This window comes from Arvicanthis niloticus, chromosome 19 (assembly GCF_011762505.2).
Source record: "Arvicanthis niloticus isolate mArvNil1 chromosome 19, mArvNil1.pat.X, whole genome shotgun sequence".
NCBI lineage: Eukaryota > Metazoa > Chordata > Mammalia > Rodentia > Muridae > Arvicanthis > Arvicanthis niloticus.
Window position 1 is genome coordinate 30,317,151 of NC_047676.1, and position 7,646 is coordinate 30,324,796.

A 7,646-nucleotide genomic window follows, 5' to 3' on the forward strand; every position below is an offset into this window, starting at 1 on the left:
CAGCCCTTGTGGCTTTTAGATCTAGTAGCCTGTGTTAAGATTGGGGAACTGTCAAGGATACAATCTCAAAGGACTGGGGCCACTTTGGGAGAGACAGGGGCCAGGTGCAGGAAGATCTGCTGGCATCTCGTAAAATCTCTCCTGTCCCTGGTTCTGACAGATGCAAGGCCTTTGCCTGGATTTGTGTACTCCATCTGGGGTCTGGCTTGAAATGTATGTGCTGATTTCCAGACAGTACTTCTGTGAGACTTAGCTAGATTCTTCCAGGGGACTTTCTGGTTCCTTTCTCTGGGTTCAGCTGAGATTTGCTCAAGATGGTTCTGCATCTGACTCATTCCTTGCATTTCCATAGGTAATCTCACTTGATCCTTGGGCTTGAGATGATCCTTTTAGACTGATAACTCCCAAGTTGGGATCTCCAGTCTTAAAAGTATGAACCTGAAAGTGCATCAGATACCTCCCTGAAACCAGGCTCTTCCCAACACAACCCGCTGTTCTACTCTCCCTGCTGGATTATAACGCTACCCCCTATTCTTTCACCCCAAACAGAAACCAAACCTTGGGGGTCTTCTTTATCTCATCTACTCCCTTCCATGTGAAAGTGAATTTTTGTCTGTGGTCACTTGTGACTTCATCTCCTCCCTACTACCTACTTTTTATTTTTCTTTGTCATCTCTCACCTGGACATACCACCAGTGTCCTACTCAGACACTTATATTCAATGTTAGAGCCTCCTGGTTGGTCTTCCAGGCTATTCTAGAATTTTCTTTCACAAGTGACAAGCTTTGGATCTTACTTAATGGCTCAATGCCTTCTCACCATCTATGACCAGATACAATTTAAACACATGCCTGGTGCACACCTCTCTTCGTTACTTGTCTTCTGACCCCTTGGTGTATGTTGTTTGCTGAAGATTCCGAGTGCTACCCCAGGCTTCACTACCAGTGCCCAGCTCCTGATACACAAGCTGCGTTACAACCACGCCTTCTTTCTTATGACTATTTGCCCTGCCTCTTCCTTTATCCTGGACGACAGAATCAGATGTTCCTCTTTTTCTCAGCACATCTAGTGATTACTGAGCACAGCTGAACACTTCCTATTTTATCTGCAGCTGCACAGGAGCAGCTACAAGTACCCAGGGACCACCCTGCGCACTGCTTTGGAGGTTGGCCACTCACTACCTCTTTGGATGATCTAGTTCCTCTTTTGTTCTCAGAGCCATTGACAGGAGAAAGGGGCAGGCAGCATTTCTGATGCATATATCCAACACGTTCCCCTACTGACAGCCAGTTGCCTGGAAGATGTTGGACCAGTTTTCCAGCGTCAGGTTTTATATGAGGAGTGACTGTCCTCACTGCATGGGCTGGAATCCTGGCTTCAATCCTGTGTGGCTTTGTGATCTGAGCAAATTATTCGACCTCTATGGGTCTCGGCTCTCTCAATTGTAAAGTGGGGGAGTTACGACCTGTAGGACACATCTCTTAGGATTTTTATGAGGTAAATGAGTCACTGTTTATGTAGGACTTGGAACAGTGCCTGTGGCAAATATATATATAAGTGTTTGTGAAATTAATCAATCAGTGGATCCCTATTAGTTTTGGTGTTGGGGCAGAGCCAGGATGTGAAGACATAGTGTCCTATCTGTGTATAAAGGGTATAAAAAACTGCAATCACTGTTTTTATTATTCTTATTTTTATATTTTTAAACTTTTATTCTTTTTAAAAAAGACTTATTTATTTTATGTATGTGAATACACCATTGCTCTCCTCAGACACACCAGAAGAGGGCATCAGATCCCATTACAGATAGTTGTGAGCCACATGTGGTTGCTGGGAATTGAACTCAGGATCTCAGGAAGAGGAATCAGTGCTCTTAACCACTGAGCCATCTCTCCAGCCCTAAACTGACTTTTAAAACTAGATACAATGTGACAGCTCCATCTTAACATCTTCACACTTCTTACTCCTGCCCCCATTGCACTCACCCCCCTCTCTCCCCCCTTCTCTCTCTCTCCCCTCCCCCTCTCCCTCCTCCTCCCCCTCTCCCTCCCCCTGCTCCTCTCTCCTCCTCTTCCTCCTCCTCCCCTCCCCCTCCCCCTCCTCCCCTCTCTCTGTCTCTCCTGTCCCCACCAGCTGGTTCCCTCTCTTCTTTCAGTTAATCACAACTTCTGCTTTCTTAATATAAATATTCTATTAGAATATCCATTTCTCACCTCCCTTATAATCTCTTCCTCCACCCTCAAGCCTTTCTAGTTTATTGAACATTTATCCACATTATTTTAAGTTCAAATGCATCACACACACACACACACACACACACACACACACACACACAGACACACACACACACACACACACACACACACACACTTTTAAACCTTGGTCCCACCTATAGGAGAACACATTTTATTTATCTTTCCAATAAATGTTTTTATTTATTTTACTTAGCGTATTTATTTTCTGTCACATCCATTTCTTGCGAATGTCATGATTTTACTTTTCTTTATGGTTGTACAGAATTCCACTTGTATATGTACCAAATCCTTTGTATCCATTCATCTGTTGATGGTCACATATGCCAGTTCTACTCCTAGGCTAGTGTGAGTGAACAGTTCTGCCACAATCATGGGCATGCAGGTATCTTTGCAGTAGAACCTGGAGTCCTTTAGGTACTAAAGAACCAGCCTGCTTCCAACTTAGGCTTAAAAGCCATTTACAGAAAAGACTAATGGGTTTATTCCTGTTTGTGATTGAACTTCTGTTTTTTAAGAATTGAGCTATGTCCCACCTGTAACCTTAACTACAAATGGTTCTGTACCACCTGTTCTAGGAATGGCAATCATGTCTTTGTTTCAAACAGTTGTTTATAATCATCTTGCAACCCTACCTTTGTTTCAAAAGGTCATTTGAACACCTATGACGACCTTGTTATGACTAACTGTTGTGATTACCTTGTTTTGACCACTTGGTATGTTCCGCTCCTGTAAGCCCATCTATTTTGCCAGTGAAATCCCCTACTTGGAAACCCTCTACTACTGAGCCATAAAATCCTTGTCTTCCTTGGTTCCAACGCTAATCAATGGAACCCCACCTTAGAGGGAGACAGCTTTTGTATACAAACAAAAAAGCTTGCTTTAATTATTTGCTTACTTTAATTAATTTGACCATAATGATTTGGGTCAGTGGTCTTTCTCCTCCCATCTTTAGGTTTACCATGTCTGTTCAGGAGTGGTTAGAGGTGAATCTTATGCTATTTCTGTTTTTAGCTTTCCTGACGAAACTGCATACTGATTTCTACAGTGGCTACATAAGTTTATCGTCCCATCAGCAGTGAACAGGGGTTCTTCTTTCCTCACATTTGTCATGATTTCTTTTCTTGATGTCAGTCATTCTGAGTGAGTGAGATGGAATCTCAACAAACGCTATCCCTCCAGTTAACTGGTCCCATCCTGTAAAGCAGCTACAAAGTGGGTATTGTTTACACGCTCTACTGAGAAGAACAGGATCCAGGGCTAAAATGCACAGTGCTACACAGCTTCACTGTAGGTATGGAGCCAGGCTCTAGATTCGAGCCTATCCATCTGCCGCGCACAACCCCTCCCTATCAAGAGGCATGTGCTTCCACAGAGCAAACGTGACTTAGAAGCAGCCAAGTGTACGCTCAGGACTTACTGGTTGGAAAGTGGTATGCCTCATAACACAGTTCGTATGATAGCCAGCACGTGTGTTCACAATCCTTAGAAAATGAAGCCGTTGCGATTGATTCTCTTTCTAACGTCAGTAAACAATGGGCCTCTTTCCCCTTTGTCCTCTCAAAACAACTCCTACTTCGCAAACTATCTGCTAACATTTCAGAAACAATCTGAGGAAACCAGTTCTTAGAACTAATAGATAGGCATTTTTCAGATAGATAGATAGATAAATAGATAGAGAGGTATAGAGGCATATAGACATATAGATATATACATATACTTCGGGATGCCTTCTTTTGATTGTCTAACACGTATCCAAGCATTCAAATTCAAATGTTCAGTTTTTGGAACCACTTTTGGGGATGTCTGATGACATGTTTCCAGAGCCCATGGCTGGCCGGCCTGTGCCTCATGCCGTCATCTAAGGCTCAGCTAGCTCTGAGGAACCTACAGGGTCAGAGAGGGTCTGTGGCCACACTTGTCTTTTCCCTAGCAGGACTGCCTCTTCAAACAAGGCCCTCAGGAGTTTTTTTTAAGTTCCTATCTCCACCCACACCCTTTTACTTTCTTTCCATTAACACATCCCCCATCCCGCCCCCCACCCCCACATTTACATTTGCAACCTGTCTTCTGCCTGACCATGTGGAACATCCCTATGTGTTTTTACTTCTAGCAGAACAGAGATCTTTACTTGAAGGGAGTAGAACCGTGGGTTAGCACATACAGTTGACTCATTTTGACTATTGAATGCTCTGGCTGAAGGCCCCACAGGTGACTTACTTCCTCCTGTGCCTTTGACAGACAAAGGAAACAATGCCCAGAAAAGACCGGCAACTTTCCCTAAACTTCATTGACTGCCAGCGTTAAAGATAGCATTATCTGAAGACAAGTAAGGTCAGGTATGCAAGGTCATACACAGGGCTAGGGATGGCAGTGAGCTTGGAATCGGAGCGGAGGGTACAATGTGGCTGCGTATGGTAGTTTCCAGCCCACCTCTCAAGATGCCGTCTGCACATGGGATGTGCTTATCCAGCTGGGCTGCCTTATCTGGCCTCAGTGGGAGAAGATGCACCCACCTGCTCAGAAGAGAAGTGAGGATAGGAGAAGGATTGTGGGAGGGGGTGATTGGTAGGGGGACAGTAAGCAGGGATGTAAAGTGAATAAGATATATATAATATGCCTGTCTTGCAAGGATGCTTCTTTCAGAGATAACCTATGTATTTGTAAAGGTTTTTTTTTTTAAATACATAAAAACACCATATTGTCATAGCACTGTCAGATTCACTGCCCACCTCCCCAGTGCACAGACAAGGAAAGAAACACAGAGAAAATGAGGTAGAACCTTCTGGATGTCTGCTGGGACTTCTGCCCACGTCACTCCGTTGTGTTTCTATTCAGTGTTATTACAGAGATCTCGTTGTTAAAGAGTGTGCTCTTTGAGTTTCCTGCTTATCGCTAAGCTGAAAAAATAGGGCTGGTTTCTCCCCTCCCCCTTTTTTCTATTTGCTTTTCCAACCTTCAGCTTCCATGACCTTAAAAAAAAGTACATGAAAGCCAAGCTGGTCCAAAAGCAGCCTGTTTGCAACCCGATAGGAGTCTTGGAATGGCACCAGCTAGACAGAGGTGCAGGGCTCTCCGATCACTTTTCAATAATTTTTCCAACTGGCAACTGGTCCATTTCCATTAAAACACCTGAGGATGCTGGGTGAGCAGTACATTTCCTAAGCAGGTGAAGGAGTGGTGGCAATTACATATATCAGCTGTGGAACTGGGGAGCTTAGAGAGTCTTTCTTGATTAATATTGAATTAACACTCAAAGTTTAGATGCATGCACAGTTAAAGTTGAGATTGGACCATGTCCCATGCACAGAGGCCATAGTTCTTATTAAAATATATGTTTGGTGGAGCAGATACCATCTGATCACACTTTTGGTTTTAACATTTATGATTCTGTATATGTGAACCAACTCTGGAATGTATGTAGGTATTGTTTTCAGAGACACTGCTATACATATATTTAGAAAAGATTTATTATCTATTGTTTTTCCAGAAACCTTAACACAGTTTGTTTAGGTAGCCATGGCCAGTGTCTGCCTGGAGAGAAAGACTATACAGAAGCACAAGTGGAATGCTGGCCCCTTCCAAGCCTAAATGGAGGAATTATGTAATTTTGATTGTGGAGTAATGACTGAATAACCACAGAGGCTTTGGAAACTGCTCCCTGTCATCCTTTCTACCCTTCCTTTCTGCTTCTATCGAGGAGGGGGTGGAAAGATAGGTATATATGACTAGATCTCATAGACATGACCTTACTATCACTCCCAAATTCTGTTACCTCAAAGACAACTGTGGTTCTCACCAAGGGTAAGTCTTGTCCTTCAGCCCAGGAGACACTGACATCTAAACAGTGCTTGGTTGTCATGACTGGAAGAGGGAATGTTGCTGCCACCTGGCAGGCAGAAGACAAGGAATCTGCTAATCAGATTGAATAGCTCAAGACAACCCCCACAATGACCCAGTGCCCAGCCTAAGAGATAGTGGAGGCTTTTATCCTCTTCCCACATCTCTGGCAGAAAGACAAACAGAAGAGAACAAAACACAATGTGTCCCCAGGCACACACCTAGAACCCTTTCTGTACATTCCCACTTGTGAGCCCGTGCTGGAAAAGACGGCAGGACCTGGAGAAACCAGTCCTCCCACACTGCACGTGGGCATTCTCCCACTGGTAAGGATGGAAATAGGCATGCTCTACTTGGGTACATGTGGGCAGTTCTGAGCCCTGGCTGCAGTCAGATCCATGACGGTGACCAATTTTTTTAAAATACTCAAAATACCAAAAGTCAATATGGAGATTCTAAAAACCAAAGCCAAAATAGAAACAAGCTACCTAACTAAAAATAGAACTACTATACTGTCCAGCTCTACCACGACTGAGTACACGCCCAAAGAACCCTGTGGTAACATACCATGGAGATACTTGTGCATCCAAACTTATTGCTGCTGTTTTCACAATAGCCAGGAAATAGGATCATGCTAGGAACCCATGAACAGATGAAATGATAAAGAAAATATGGTTTATATTTACAAGGGAATTTTATTTGGCCATGAAGAAGAATGAAATTATGTCATTTGCAAGGAAGCGGCTAGAAATTGTAATCTTGATGCTTAAGTGAGACAAACCAGATCCAGGAAGACAAGTATCCTATTTTTTTTATCTTATGTGAGTACTCTAGGCTTGAACATGAACAATCACACACATATGCATATGCATGCACCATATGCATATGCGTACACACACACACACACACACACACACACATATGAAGGTAGACTGGAGTCTCCTAGGGAAAAAGAGTGACTGCTGTGAAAAGAAAGGGTAGGGCAAAAAAATTTAATGGGGGATAAATATGATCAAAGTCTATGATGTTCATGTTTGAAGATGTCAGAATGCACTCCACAGTTTTATATGTCCACTTTTAAAAAGAGGAAGAGGAAGGAAATCCTTATAAAACTTAAAAAAAAATACATATCTAGAATTCAAATCAAATTGACCTTGGGTGAGGGTCTAGTACTCTGTGCCTTAATCTCCAGAGAACACTGTGCTAAAGCCAGTGCTAATAACCGTCTGACCTGGCCATCTGCTCAATGGGGGGGAGGGGGGAGGATGAGAGACCTCCCCAAAAAACTGAGTTTAGCCTTCAGGGTCTTTTTGCTGTTTTCACATCTTGTGGAATGGCCAGTCTTCCGGAAAGACACTCATTTAACTTTGTAGTGGGACTGGGTCATCTAGGAAAGCAGAGGACTCAGTGCTTTTGGTCAGAGTTTCTTGTATCTTGAACTGGGATTGACTCTAAAAAAATATTCACCAAAATCAGAAACAGGGAGCAAATAAACAACTAAAGTTATAATCAAGCAACTATGTCGGCTACTTAATTTAGAAAAAAACAAAACAA